Here is a 16,011-nt window from a genome sequence, read left to right as displayed (position 1 = left end):
GGCACTTGACTGCTAACCAGAAGGCTGGCAGTTCAAACCCACCAGCCACTCCTCAGAAGGAAGGTTGGGCAATCTACTTCCATAGTGATACAGCCTCGGAAACCCAGTGAAGGGTCGCTGTGAGTCGGGTCCGACTGGACAGCACGTAACAACCACAACAACATCTGTGGTGGAGCATGGGGGCAGGCAGGAGCTGACTTGTGGTGTGCATGTTGTCTTAGTGCCCTGCGAACCAAAGAACTAAACCATGAGGCTTTCTTAGAAAGCAAAGTACAGTGCTTGAGACTGCACATGTGGAGGTGTGACACCGTATAATGGTGTTGACACATGCGGATCACAGCTCTTTTAAGTGAAGGCAGCTTCCAGAGAAAATGTATAATTATCATTCTTGCTTGTTTTCTACCCTCTGTGCTTTAGCCTGACACTCACTGGCTCCTGATTTAGAGACATTGAATTTGCCGGCAGTTTGCTAATTATGACCCAGTGAAGCACTTCTGGCTTCAGTCTGAGTGAGTGGGGTAGTCAGAGTGAGCGGGGTGCGAGCCAGCACACAGCCACGGCCTCCCTGTTGCCATCTGTGATTTAAAGCAAAATCTTTGAAAGAAGTATAACTGCCTGAATTACTGCTCTTTTATATGTTTTTAAATGAGAATGTAAAGGCCAAGGGCATTTTTTCCCATTTAATACTATTAAATCCATCATTAAATCTCTCACTGAACACTGGCTGATTTTAATGATGCCCTCAAGTACCAAGCCTGGTGCTTGACTGTGTTAATATTGTTGTATATATAGATACAATAAATAATGCTTAGCTAAGATGGTATGAGAAACATTACTGTGTGTCTCAATAAAAATAGTCGTACTAATGAGACCAAGTGTCAGAAACAGATGGCATTGTGGGAATCTAGCCATTGGAGCTAAAATATGGTAAAAGACAATGCTCTATGGCACAATGAACGTATCACTGAAACCAGCCCGAATCCTCTAAATATTTTACAGCAAGTTGGCATAGAAGGATTAATTTGAAGTTACAGTTTATTTTTTACTATCTTACTTTATAGCACTGCGGCATAAAAACCACAAATGTTTTTCAGTATCGGTCCCGTTACTGGCTCCCATGCCCCTGACTTCTGGATGGAGTTGCCGTTGTCAGCTGAGAGCTACTTAATTGCCTGATTCCATACCTTATTCTGAGTTAACTCGTGTTTTGTCGCTCATGCCCAAGAAACAGAATGTGGAAAATCTTGATTTAAAAAAATATTTGTTACTTTGAAGGTGAAACATTATTTCCCTTCCTGTTATGACTGTGTTCACCTTTAATCATAACTGCAGTAACCACAGCTAACATTTAAGGACATGCAGTGAGCTGGCCACTATGCTGATGTTGGCTTTAGCTCTGTTTTCTCCTTTGATTCTTGAGTTGGCCGTGAGTCAGTTATGATTACTAATCTCCATTTACAAGTGAGGAAACAGAGTCTGAGAGATTAAATAACTTTCCCAGGGATATATCCCAAAAATGGCAGAGCTAGGATTCAAGCCCAGTGTCAGAATTCAGAGTCCAAACTCTTCACCTCAGTGCCATTCTTTTGTATTATGTACCAGGCATTGTACTAGATGAGAGTAAAATTTCACAGTAGGCACTGAGTATGTTTTCAGTGAATACATGTGGAATAATACATTGCATGAAGTATATAAGTGAGACATAACTGTACAGAGCTAGGTAAATTAGGGGAGGCTTGGTGGCATAGTGGCTAAGTGCTCAGCTGCTAATCAAAAGGTCAGTGGTTCAAGCCTACCAGCCATTCCACAGGAGAAAAATGTGGCAGGCTTCTCCATAAAGATTACAGCCTTGGAAACCTATGGGGCAGTTCTACTCTGTCTTACAGGGTTGCTGTAAATTGGAATTGATTCCATGATATCATGGGTAGGTAAATCAGAGTTCGTGTTTTTTTCTTAAGTAACTCAAAAATTTATGCTGACTCAAACCCCCAGAATGTCTTCAGTATTTGGAAATTAAAAAAAAAAAAAAAATTACTGCCGTGGAGTCAATTTGACTCATAGCGACCCCTCCTTGGGTTTCCAAGGCTGTATCACTACAGAAGTAGATTGCCCAGTCTTCCTTCTGAGGAGTGGCTGGTGGGTTTGCAGTCAAATGCTTTAGGCACTGTGCCACCAGAGCTCCTAGTATATGGAAATACTTGGAAGATTTTTTTTTTTTTTTTTTTTTGAAGAGTTCTACTCTTCTAAATATTCATTGGAAGGAGAGATAGCAAAAGAGCCTTTTGTCTAAATGTATTTTAGACCTTTCATATTAAACACCTATCAGAAACCTGAAGTAAAATAAAATTGTCCTTTTATTGCCCTTTTACAACTTCTGGTGGGATTCAGTTGTAAAAGCAGAAAAGGAATAAGGAAAGAATCAAGTTATATTCATTCTAAACTAGTCTTCCAATTTTTGGTAGTTATAACCTTTACAGGTAATTTTTTGAGATTTGGATATAATTTTTGAACTAGTGCTGTCCTTTTAAAGGCATATAGAATCTAACTCTGTGCCATCATTTTAGATTTAAAAATGGTCAATTAATGCAAGCGTACCACTGAGGTAGTGATATATAATTTCATTACTCATAGACGCCATTACTGGACTTCCCTATTCTCTGTTTTACTCTCTTCCTATTACAGCAGTCTACTTCTGTAGTGATACTGCCTCAGAAACCCAAGGAGGAGTTGCTATGAGTTGGGTCCAACTCGATGGCACATAACGAAAACAACAACAAATTACAGAGATCTACATAGATTAGCACTTGGAATGACGTGGCCTTAGTTTGATTAGGAGCAGACAAACCAATTCTGGGCACTGCTTCTAACTCTCTCTTGTGCTCCCCTTGTGGTTAGTAAGACACAGGTATGCATGCAAACGAGGAAGGATAAAGGGAGTAAAACCTCACAGGGCTAACATCCTTACTGTGCATAAATGCTGAACAAGATACAAACAATGTAAGAGTAAACAACAATTAGGACTCCCTCAACAGATAATTTCAGAGTTGGAGCAAAGGAGTAAGAAAACATACAAAGGAGAGTTGTGAAAACCCATTTGCAAAAGGGAAAACTATTGAGTCATGATGAATTTTTAAACTCTAATAACTTAGGATGTACTCATAACAGAAACAGCCTACAAATGTAATTTAAAGAGTATGTTGTGCCGTCGAGTCAGACCCAACTTATGTGCCATTGAGTCAAACCCAACTCCTTGGGTTTCTGAGGCAGTTATCACTATGGAAGTAGATTGCCCCATCTTCCTTCCGAGGAGTGGCTGGTGGATTTGAACCACGAGCCTTCTGGTTAGCAGTCAAGTGCCTTAGGCACTAAACTACCAGAGCTCCTTTTAAAGAGTATAGACAACTAAATTTTAGAGCAACACAATTATTTTCGTATATCCTTACTTGGAATCCTGAAATAAAGAGTGACCAACAGAATTGAAATCCACATCATTCAATGGACAAAAATTGCTCTTGTGTTTAAGTGCCACACAGGCCCTTCATGTTACCCCTCTTGACAGCCTAACATTTTTAAAAGTTTAGAAGCAGAATATTTTTTTTTATGTATTTAATTTTTATTTTTGCAGTGTTTCCTGTCCTCCCCTCCCACCCCTGGTAACCAACAAAGAAAGTTTCCTTCCATACATAAAGCTTTCCTTGACTTTTTACAATAATGAACTAATACAGTATTTGTCCTTCTGTGATTGACTTATTTCACTCAGCATAATGTCCTCCAAGTACATCCACATTATGCGGTGTTTTGCCGATTCTACATTATTCTTTACGGTTGTGTAGTATTCCATTGTGTGTATGTACCATAGCTTGGTTATCCATTCTTCTGTTGATGGGCACCTAGATTATAGAAGTAGAGTATTTTAAAAACTGCATGATGCTTTATAATACTATAATTGTCTAGTATATAAGCAATTTTGTTTTTCACCCCATTTACTTTTGGTCAGTCCTTTGCTCTGAGTCTATTCCTGGCCCCTGTGGGGTGTCTGTCCATCTCCTTTCTGTGCTGTGTACCATAGGCCCTTCATGTTACCCCTCTCGAAGTCTGAAGCTTGCAGAAGTGTAACAAGGTAGTACTGCACTGAAATGCATGTGCACACATGTGCAAATGTGCACACACAAACACCCCTGAGAACCAAAAGAATGCCCCTAGACCACCCCTAGACCAGGCTACCATCTGTTCCCATTGAGTCAATTTTGACTCATAGTGACCCTATAGGAGAGAGTAGAACTGCCCCATAGGGTTTCCAAGGATGTACTCTTTAAGGAGCTTTGGAAGGAGATTGCCATGTCTTTTTTTCTGTGAGCTGCTGGTGGGCTCAAACCATCAACATTTTGGTTAACAGCCATGTGTTTAACCACCTCACCATCAGAGACCTGAATACTGAAGACCTCACCAAAGTCTGTTTCTTTGCTGGGAAGTATCCAAGAGGACAAAGTCATGAGAGCTCTGGATGGGTTAGGCTTGGTTCTGATTGACAAATATTGTATCTGTCTCTGGACTGGATCAGATTCCCTGAGGGATCTTGAGATTAAATAAACTCCTTGCCCATTATTGAAGCCAGAGCTTCTCCTGAGATAAAACTATGCTTTTCTGGAAGGCATATGTACAGGTTACTTTGACTTTCCTGTGATTACTATTGGAGAATGCCTGGGAGTACCTAAGAAGTAAGTCTTTGATAAGAGAATCTGTGGTCAAAGATTTAATGCAGTCTCCAAAGGCACTTGCAATGGATGATAGATGAATTACAAAATCTGTGTTTAGAATATCATAGGTGCTCAAAAGGAAGTGCCAATTTACTGCTTCTATTCAGGCTCAGAAGACCCTCTTGCGTTACTTTTCCTTTTTTGGTGTGTGTGTGAGGAGGGATCTCATATTCTACTAGAGCAAGAATAGGGTATCTTGGGAAAGTAGCTGGTTTTATATCTTGAGAGAAGTAGTGTGACCATTCTGCCCTTTTCTGAAAGTTTCTGCAATGACAGCATCTACATCACAAATTGTAGCTGGATTCTAGGACACTTGAGCTAAATAATACACTATGGATGGATTCAACATAAATGTTGTTTAGTTGAGAGAAGAACAAATATTCTATCAGTGCTTAAGCTTTACATAGTCTTTAAGACTGTGAAAGGTTCAAGTCAGTCTTCTTATATATATTGTTTAACACTTGCTCTCATGTGGCATCTTTTGTCAGTAGCTCTCAAATGCCTTCGTGAGACGGTCATGAGTTACACATCCTGAGGGTAGGAAGAGTTCTCTCACATGGAAGGGCAGCTATGGGACAGCTACAGGACAAAAATCTCAGAGTGTATATTTACAAACCCTCTAACTTAGTTTCCTAGTGTTGCTGTAAAATAAATAACACATGTTAGGTGGCTTTGAAGAACAGAAGTTTATTTTCTCACAGTTCTAGAGAATAGCAATTCAGAGTCTTGGCCATGTCAATTACTTCCTTGTCAGTAGCCCGGATGTTCCTTAGTTCTTTGGCTTGTAGAGGATCCCCACATTCCCTCTGGCTTCCCCTATGTGTGTGCATGTCTCTGTGTTCATGCTGCTTTTTATATAACTTAGAACTGATTAAGTTTACAATCCAGCCTATACTAGTATGACCTCAAGGGACTGAGAGATTAGTATTAGATTGCATGATAGACCAAGAGGCAGTCGTTTGAAAAGAAAAAGGGGGATACTGCATGGTTTAAAATGAGGAAAGGTTTGTGTCAGTGTTGTATCTTTTCACCATACTTATTCAATCTATATGCTGAGCAAATAATATGAGAAGCTGGATGATATGAAAAAGGATTTGGAGGAGGATCATTAACAATCTGTGATATGCGATGACACACCCTTGCTTGCTGAAATTGAAGAGGACTTGAAGCACTCACTGATGAAGATCCAAGACTACAGCCTCCGTATAGATTACACCTCAACACAAAGAAAACAAAAAGCCTCACAACTGGACCAATAAGCAACATCATGGTGAAAGCAGAAAATATTGAAGGTGTCAAGTTTTCATTTCATTTGAATCTACAATCAACACCCATGGAAGCACCAGTGAAGAAATGGAACAACATATTGCATTAGGGAAATCTGCTACCAAAAAAAAAAAAAAAACTTTAAACTGTTAAAACACAAAGATTACCTTGAGAACTAAGGTGTGCCTCACCCTAAGCCATGGAATTTTCAGTCACCTCATATCATGTTAAAGTAGAACAATCAATAAGGAAGACTAAAGAAATTGATTCCTTTGAATTAAGATGTTGGTGAAGAATATTGACTATGCCATGGACTGCAAGAAGAATAAACAAGTGTGTCTTAGAAGACATACAGCCAGAATGCTCCTTAGAAGCAAGGATGGCGAGACTTCATCTCATGCACTTTGAACACGTTATCAGGTGGAAGCAGTCCCTAGAGAAAGGACATCAGCTTAGAAAAGCTGATGGTCAGTGAAAAAGAAGGCCCTCAATGAGATGCGTTGACACAGTGGCTGCAGTGTTCAAGCATAGCAAAGATTGTGAGGATGGTGCAGAGAGTGTTTCATTCTCTTATACATAGAGTCACTATGAGTTGGAATGGGCTTAACATGTTGTTGGAACTAAAAACAACAACAGAGATTGCATTAGGGGAGCCAATTACATAGTATCTGATTATATAATTGGAGGTGATTGCATTACATTACATCCCATCCAAGGTATTATAAGGATTAGAATTCCAGCACATATTTTGGGAGGATGCAGTTCAATCCATGACACCTCCCTCTTTCCTTTGCTGCCCAGTGTCCCTGAGCACTGACAGCACACAAGCCCCCTCAGAGGACACTGGCTACAGAGAAGGAAGTAGTATGCAACAGCTTTTCAGAATCTCCATGGTTGCAGGATTAGAGGTACAGATTTCTATCCCTTCATGCTTGGAGGAGGATATCAAAGAGAATTTGGGAGGGAGGGGTTGGCAATGCATGGTAATTATCAAACTCTGGGGTACAGCTGAAGCTTTATCGTCACTTTTAATTTGAGTGAATAATAAAATTTTTTAACTTAAATATCTGCTTATTATTTATTTTCCTCCTGTGAGAAAGAGATTTTATCTACCATTGTCCTCTGCAAAAGTGATCTCAAGAGAAGAGGAGGCCAACCTGGGCCTGGAGTTCCAAGCAAAATAATAATAATAATAAATTCTTATTCCCATTAAATTCTCTGAAATTATAGCAACTTTGTTAAAACAGTAAGGCAAGTCAGTCTTGCTGGATGTTTAAAATGATTTGTCTGGAAAATATGCAAACTTAGAAAACAGATCCTTCTGCTCACTCATGGGCCAAAATAAGCATTTGTGTCTCTTTTCCTTCTGGATATCTAAATATCATTAGTTTAAAATATTTTGAGTGTGTATGATGGGGCTTTGGAACATTAACTTTATCTTCAGAAGTCTTATTTCTGCATTCACCATGAGTGGTATGTACATGTTTGTGTTTGTGTCTTTTAAGGTTGGACTATTCTTTCCCAAATCTAATTACCAGTTTTAATGGTCAAACATCATGAGGGGCTTGATCGTTCATTGTGTGATGAAAAGTGAAGCACAGAAGGGATTGAGCAAATGCTTTTCAAGTTAGATCTCTTGGAACCAGTGTTGGAGATCAGGGTTAAAAAAAAGTTTAAGAGCAGCTTCAAATGGATTACCCAAGAAAATGTTTGCAGGGTAGGTGTCCTTGTCCTACAGTGACCACAGAGGTTAGGGTTAGACAATGTACTAATTATGTCTTCAGTAGCTGGTTCTGTACCATCTTTTAAAATTCTAACTCTGGCCTCTTCCTTTTTGAGTTCTTTTCTCTACCCAGCCCCCTACACCCATGTTGGCGGAATTAGTGCCTATAAAAAAATTAGATCATAAAAAGAGAATCCTGTTTCTTTCTTTCTTTTTTCCTTCATAATGTTCACTAGCGTTTACGGATGTTTAGGCTAAAAGGGCTTTTGGTAATGTCTGCATGAGCCTTTCAAGTATACTCTGTTTACAGTTATTACAATCTGAGTACCTTATATCCAAAAGAGCACTGTCTTCATGCACAAGGGGAAATGGAAAATCAAAACAAGGGCTTGAATAACTTACAGAAGAAAAATAACAACTCCTCTTTCAGGTTTCTGAAGCAACCATTTTTGGGTGTGTGTATGTTTGGACTGGAGTCCTCCAGATAATAAAGCCCTATGTGGGCTTAAATGTCACATAGTTTAGGATATTCATCTCTGCATTTCCTACTTCACAGAAAATAGAATTATAAACCATCTTTTATCTATACTTGAATTTTATTAGGTACAAATCACACTTTCTATTAATATTTTACTAGATTAATCTAGTAACAAATTCAAAGGGCTTTTGGACATACTATTCCTTAACCCCACTTTGTTTCTTCCTCTCTCTTTTAGTCATTCATTCATTGAACAAATGTGTTTAATGCTTCTACCACATGTCAGGCACCATTTTCTAGGCCCTAAAACAGAAGTCAGAAAACTTCCTCTGTAAAGGGCCAGATGGTAAATATTTTAGGTTTTGTGGGCCATACAGTCTGTCATGACTACTCAGATCTGCTTTGATAGTATGAAATATCCATAGACAATGACAATAAAACAAATAGCTGTTTTCCAATAAAACTTTCATTTAAAAAAAAAAAAAAGAAAAGAAAGAAAGAAACAGGTGGCAGACCAATTTGGCCCACAGGTTATAGTTTACCAACCCTTGTCCTAAGATATAGCAATAGACAAGGTTCCCAGTTCTCAATGATGTTTACATATTAGTGGAGGAAGATGATAAATAAATACGTAAATACCAGATGATAAGTTCTGCAAAAATAAATAAATAAGGCAGGGTGAGGTGATAGAGAGTGATTGGGAAAGTGCTTTTTTTCAATAGGAAGGACAGAGATGACCTATCTACTAAAGTGATAGTTGAACAGAGATCTGACAAATGAAAGAGTGAGCAAGACAGCTGTCTTGAAGTAGATAGACAGCTGAGGGAACAGCAAGTGCAAAGGCTCTTGAGTCAGGAGCTTGTTTTGCATGTTTGGAAAAGGAAATCATTTTAACTATAGTGGAGTTGAGGGGAGGCTGGTATGAGGTAAGTCACAGAGGAAGCTGTAGTCAGAGCATGTAGGACCTAATATGCTATAAAGTAAGGGCCTTAGGTTCTATTTTTCATAAGATAGGAAGCAATTGAAAGTTTTTGAGCAGAGGAGTGACATGATCTATTTTGTGTTTTCACTCTGGCAGTTCTGTGGAGAAGAGGCTTTTCAGGAGACAGGGTAGAAGCAAAGAGACCTTAGTGAAAATGAACTAAGAGATGATAATAGTAGCTTGTACCAGTGATTGGATTCAGGATAGATTTTGAAGATTGAGCCAAAAGGATTTGTTAATAGACCAGATAGATATGTAGGATATGTAGTGTGAGAGAAAGAGAAGAGTGAAGGTTGATGCTAACATTTTCATCTGAGCATCTAGAAGAATGAAGTTTCCATTAAGTAAAATAGGGGGAGACTATAGAAAGAGCAGGTTTGTATGGAAAATCTATACACCAGCAATGAACAATTTGAAAATGAAATTAAGTTCAGTTTTAAATATATTAAATTTGGAATGCTAGTAAGATGCTACAATGGAAGTAATGGTAAGTTGTTAGCTATATAAGTTTGGAATTCAGAGGTTAGCAGTATAAATCTGGACAGGATGAGATCACTCAGGATGTGATTATATTTGAGAAAGAGATATGGTTATAGAACTGAGCCCTGGGTTATATAATCATTTAAGGTCAGGAAGGTGAGAGAGATCTTTTAAAGGAAACGGGGTAGGAGTAGTCATTGAAGAAGAAGGATAACCAAGAGGAGGTGATTCAGTAGCCAAGTGGAAAGTGATTATTTTTCCCCCATGTTTTACTTAATCTTTGATATATTTTAATTTAAAAATAAAAAACATTAACAGTACATTTTGGTCTGAAATGGTCCCTCTGCTGAAATGCCAGGTGCTAGCTGTAATTCTGTCTTTAAAACCAAAACTTCGAATGTTTAATGAATAAAAATTAAAGCTAGTTGCCATTCTACTCCAAACCAGCTTCCCTAGCTGAAGAGAAGAGGAAGATACCAGAGATAGGCAGCTAGATTTTGGACCTGTGGCTACAGGGGTAGCTGGCAGAGAAGTAACATGAAGGAAGACCATTTCCACAGTCCCTACTTTTGGCAGAGGTAGGGTAAGGGTCCTGTGTACCCTCCTACATTCAATCTGTTTGTGTCTTAGAAGGGAAGAGGTTAAAGGCAGCTCAGCTTTGGTTTCTGGCCCAAATGAAGTGTTTAGAGAGGTGGTCCAACTTTGACAGAATGAGGCCCACAGATGGGACAGTAAAGCACAGCCCTGGCTCTGGAGGTCAGGGAGTCAAAGGCAAACAGCTCAGGCCAAGTTCTGAAGTATAAGGAATGTGAGTTGTAAACTGCACTCCCAGAGCTTAAGAAGGGTCTCAAAAACGATGGAAAGGACAACTTGAAGGACAGAGAGGAAAATAAGACTATCCCCCTCTAACAGGATATAACCAACCTCTCCTGTACATGGGGATAGGATAAGTTAGAATTTGGTTTAAAGGCAACTGGGTGACAAACAGGGAGAGCACAAAGACCTCTCCTCCCTTGCCTGTCTACCCAGAGCTTAGAGTAACCCTGTGGGGAGGATGGGGCAGTTCCTTGGCTTTATGCATCAGTCTGGGGGGCAGCAGAGACTCAGTTCAGTCATTCTTATGATGGTTGTTAATGAGGATGGGATTGCCATTGGATAGGGATTGGCCTTTTGCTGCTGCTCCAGCTGCAGCCTCCTCCACCTCTGAACTTTCTGTTTCATCACAGTCACTGTGTTCATCTTCTACCAGCTTTCCAGTTATGAACGTATAGGACATGCACAAAATGAGGTAAGCCCAGAAGATACGCAGCAGCTGTAGCACTCTGATCGTGGAATTGAAGAAGTAATAGCCAAAGAAGGTAGGGTAGAGCTCCAGCGGGTTCACCACGATGCAATGCAGCATTCAGAAGGGCAGGATGACCAGTCTAGTGAAGAAGAAGACAATGGCGAAGATGAAGATGTTGATGCAGGTGTTTTTCCATCCTGTATAGTTAAACATCTTGGCTGACTCAACCAGGTAGTCAGAAGAGTCATGCAGAGCCATGATGAGAGTCCTTGCCCGGATATAATTGGCAAACCAGGAGAAGCTGATACGGATGAAGGTGGCCACATAGTGGATGATCTGTTCTTGAAATCCTTTCGCTTGACATCAGAGGCAATACTGAAGAGCAGAGACCAGTAGAAGGAAAGTTCAGTCTTGTAGTACCAGTACTGGGAAGGAATGGTGCTCTGTGTAGGATACCCCTCCCAAACTTTCTTCATGCCATAGAACCAGGGTTTATCCCCAGTGACGGCCATGCCAGCAATGAAAGCAATCAGGTAAAATGTGAGTCTCCAGCTAACTTCTCAGAACTTCTTGAGGAGACTGGGTTGGTCCTGGTTGCAGTGGCAGTGGAACCAGCACTCTACCTTGTGGCTAGAGAGCTCACTCTTCTGTGACAGCAGTTCCACATCTGCCTGCTTGGGCTGCTTGCCACTGGTCAGGTAGAAATGCTCCAAGGTAGGATTGGGAGGTGCCCGCAGCTGAGTTTTCTTCTTTACATTCAGAAGGGCAGCCAGTTGTGTAGCCATATAAAGCTCAAAGAAATACTGAATGATGAGGAAGAGCAAGGCCAGGGGTAGTGTGATGTAGAGATCTGAGACCTTGGCATAAACACATCCATCTCAGTCTCCTAGATCAGCCCAGGTTAAGTTAACAGGCAGCCACAGCCATTCCCACCAGAAGCAGTCATACAAGGTCTGAGGCATCCTTCAGTGGCAGAGAAGAGGACACCTTTACTTGTGCACAAATCCCAATGTGAAAAGTGATTCTTGAAGAAGAGAATTATCCATTGAACCAAAGAGTGCTGAGAATTCCAGAAAGATGAAGACTGAAAATCTGCACTGGGAGTGACAGAGCAGGGTCAGCACACTAGTGCTGACCAGAAAAAGAAGAGGGAGAAGAGAAAGTTGAGATAGAGTAATACACAGCTCTTTCAAGGAGTTTTGCTGTAAAGGTGAGTGGAGAAATGGGACAGTTTCTCAAATGTAATGTGAAGTAAAATTAGGGTTTTGGACATGGAAGATATTCCTGCTATTCCTATAGTGATAGGAATGATCTGTCAAGAATGATTATTAACACATGGCCATTAAATGCTTCAGTGGTTTCAGTGGAACTTCAGACATTGGAATTCTAATTTTGAACATGTGTTCCTTACTTTTTCTTTTCTTTTTTTTTTTTTTTAAATGATACTGTGGCTATTTTAAAAATATAAAGTAAAAGACATTTCCTATCTTGGCATCACTGAATATATAGACTAGAAATGAAAACCTGATGTATTCTTGAACAAGTTTCTGAGCTTCAGTTTATTTGCTTATAAAATGAAAATTAATAATAACTGTGTGATCACTTTGCTGAGGTTATTATTTGTGACTATTCCCTGAAAACTGTGAATCATCGAATTAGTGTGTGATAACATTAGCATATTGATCATCTTCCAGTTCTTCTAAGAGATTTTTTTTTTAGGAATTTATTCCAGGAATACAAGGTAGATTCAGTATGTGAACATCAATCAGTACAATATACCATTTAAATAGAATGAAGGGGGGAAAAAGTCACATGATCCTCTCAATAGATGGAGAAAAAACAGTTGACCAAATCCAGCACCCTTTCATGAAAAATCACTCAACAAACCAGGAATATCAGGGAACTTCCTCAACCTGACAAAGGGTATCTGTGAAAAACTGAACGTTTTCCCCCTAAGATCAGGAGGAGGACAAGGATTTATGCTCTCACTCTTTCTGTTCAGCATTCCACTGGAAATTTCAGCCTGAGCAATTAAGCAAAAACAAGAAATAAAAGGAATCCAGATTAGAAAGAAAGAAATATAACTTTATCTGCTCACAGATGATATGATCTTTGATAGAAAGCCCTAAATAATCCACAAAGGTTTTTAAATAAATGAATTTAGCAGAGTTGCTAAATATAGAAGCTCAATATACAAAAATCAGTTGTATTTCTATATACCAGCAGTGAACAATTTGAAAATGAAATTAAGAAAATAATTCCATTTTATAATAGCATCAAGAAAATAAAATAGGAATAAATTTATTTTAAAAATTTACACACTGAAAACTACAAAATATTGTTGAAAGAAATAAAGACCTAAAATTGTTAATGCCAGTATTACCTGAATTGATACATAGATTCAATGTAATCATTATCAAAATTCCAACTGCTTTTTTGTAGAATTGAATAAGCTGATCCTAAACTGATGTGAAAATTCAAGGGACCTCAGCTTTTTTCCTGTCACTAAATTCAGATGACCCCTAAGGAAGAGATAGACTTTTTAAGTGTATTTTTTCCTAATTATTAAGCTTAGTATGTTCATTTAAAGGTGTCACTGAATGTAATGTAATTTTTGAGCCATTTCCTTGTCAACAAATCCTAAAGCTGCAGGTCTACAACATTCTGACCTTAGAAAGGCATCCTTGTACTAAAACATTAAGGAAGGAACTTATTAAATTTTGATGTCTTTTTTAATCTCCCACTTTCTTTATTACTCTTTCTTTAGGTCTTTGTGTGTGTGTGTGTGTGTGTGTGTGTGTTTAGAGAGAAAGAGATTGATTCATAAATATATGCATTGCATATGTGTGTTGTTGTTGTAAAGTGTCATCAAGTTGGCTCCAACTCATGGTGACCCTGTGTACAACAGAAAAACACTGCCCAATCCTGCACCAGCCTTACAGTTGTTGAGCCCATCATTGCAGCCACCATGTCAGCCCATCTCATTGAGGGCCTTCCCCTTTTTCATTGACCTTCCACTTTACCAAGTATGACATCCTTCTCCAAGGAATGGTCCCTTCTAACAACATGACCAAAGTAGGTGAGACGAAGTCTGGCCATTCTCACGTCCAAGGAGCATTTCAGCTGTACTTCTTCCAGGACAGATTTGTTCATTCTTCTGACAGTCCGTGGAACTTTCAGTATTCTTTACTAATACCACATCTCAAAAGCATCAACTCTTCTTTAGTTTACCTTATTCATTGTTCAACTTTCACATGGATATGAGGCAATTGAAAATACCGTGGTTTGTGTTAGGTGCACCTTGGTCTTTAAGGAGACGTCTTTGCTCTTCAGCACTCTAAAGAGGTTTTTTGCATCAGATTTGCTGAGTGAGATACAATTTCTGATTTCTTGACTGCTCCTTCCATTCGTTTTGATTGTGAAGCCAAGTAATATGAAATCTTTGACATCAGTCTTTTCTGCATTTATTGTGATGCTGCTTATTGGTCCAGTTGTGAGGATTTTTTTTTCTTTATGTTGAAATATAATCCATACTGCAGACTGTAGTCTTTAATCTTTATCAGTAAGTGCTTCAAGTCATCTTCACTTTCAGCAAGCAAGGTTGTGTTATTTGCATATAGCAGGTTGTTAATGAGTCTTCCTCTAATCCTGATGCTGTGTTCTTCTTCATATAGTCCAACTTCTTGGATTATTTGCTCAGGAAACAGATCGAATAAGTATGGTGAAAGGATACAACCCTGACACACTCCCTTCTTTATTTTAAACCATGCAGTATCCCTGTGTTCTTATAGAACAGCAGTCTTCTGGTCTATGTATAGGTTCCTCATGAGCACAATTACGTGTTCTGGAATTCCCATTCTTCTCAATGTTATCCATAATTTGTTATGATGCACACAGTTGAATGCTTTTGCATAGTCATTAAACACAAACATCTTTTTGGTATTCTTTGCTTTCAGACAAGATCCATCTGACATCAGCAATGATATCCCTCATTCCATGTCCTCTTCTGAATCCAGCTTGCATTTTTTGAGGTTCCCAGTCAATATACTGCTGCAACCATTTTTTAATTATCTTCAGCAAAATTTTACTTACCTGTGATATTAATGATATTGTTCGATAGTTTCCACATTCTGGTGGATTACCTTTCTTTCGAATGAGATCTCTCCCAGTCAGTTGTCCAGGTAGCTGCTTTCCAAATTTCTTGGCATAGAGGAGTAAATGCCTCCAGCATGGCATCCATTTGTTGAAACATCTCAATGGGTATTCTGTCAATTCCTGGAGGCTTTTTATTACCCATTCCTTCAGTGCAGCTTCGACTTCTTCCTTCAGTACCACTGGTTCTTGATCATATGCTATCTCCTGAAATGGGTGAACATCAACCAATTCTTTTTGGTACAGTGATTCTGTGTATTCTTTCCATCTTCTTTTGATGTTTCCTGCATTTTGCCCATAGAATCTTTCAATATTGCAACTTGAGGCTTGAATTTTTTCTTCAGTTCTTTCAGCTTCAGAAATGCTGAGCATGTCCTTCCCTTTTGGTTTTCTAACTCCAGGTCTTTGCACAATGCATTATAATAATTGTATTTGTTTTCTTGAACTGCTCTTTGAAATCATCTGTTCAGCTCTTTTATCTTGTCATTTCTTCCATTTGCTTTAGCTACTACTCTCCATTCAAGAGAAAGTTTCAGAGTTTTTTCTGACATCTATTTTGGTCTTTTCTTCCTTTCATGGCTTTTTTTTCTTTTCTTTTCTTTTCTTTTAATGACCTTTTGCTTTCTTCATGTATGATGTTCCTGATATCATCCCACAATTTGTCTGGTTTTCGATCATTGGTGTTCAGTGCATCAAATCTATTGTTTAAATGCTCTCTAAATGCAGGTGGGATATAACTAAGGTCATATTTTGGCTCTCCTGGACTTGTTTTAATTGTCTTCAGCTTCACCTTGAACTTGCATATGAACAATTGATAGTCTGTTCTATAGTCAGCTCCTGGCCTTGTTTTGGTCTGTCACTTTGTTGTACTGTGGTGCCTTGCATATT

The 16,011-nt window shown here is 39.0% G+C and overlaps 1 protein-coding gene and 1 pseudogene across 1 annotated transcript in view; one reads left to right on the top strand and one right to left on the bottom strand.

Moving 5' to 3' along the window:
• Positions 1-16,011, top strand: part of AFF3 (AF4/FMR2 family member 3) — a 684,153-nt gene that overhangs the window by 298,148 nt on the left and 369,994 nt on the right. The gene's annotated exons all lie outside the window — the stretch shown is intronic.
• Positions 10,795-11,933, bottom strand: LOC103213727 (annotated as a pseudogene).

This window comes from Orycteropus afer, unplaced genomic scaffold (assembly GCF_000298275.1).
Source record: "Orycteropus afer afer isolate SDZICR_OR568_19922 unplaced genomic scaffold, OryAfe1.0 scaffold00017, whole genome shotgun sequence".
In the NCBI taxonomy this organism is placed as follows: domain Eukaryota; kingdom Metazoa; phylum Chordata; class Mammalia; order Tubulidentata; family Orycteropodidae; genus Orycteropus; species Orycteropus afer.
Note: the sequence above shows the minus strand (reverse complement) of the source record. Positions and strands in the feature narration are given on the sequence as shown.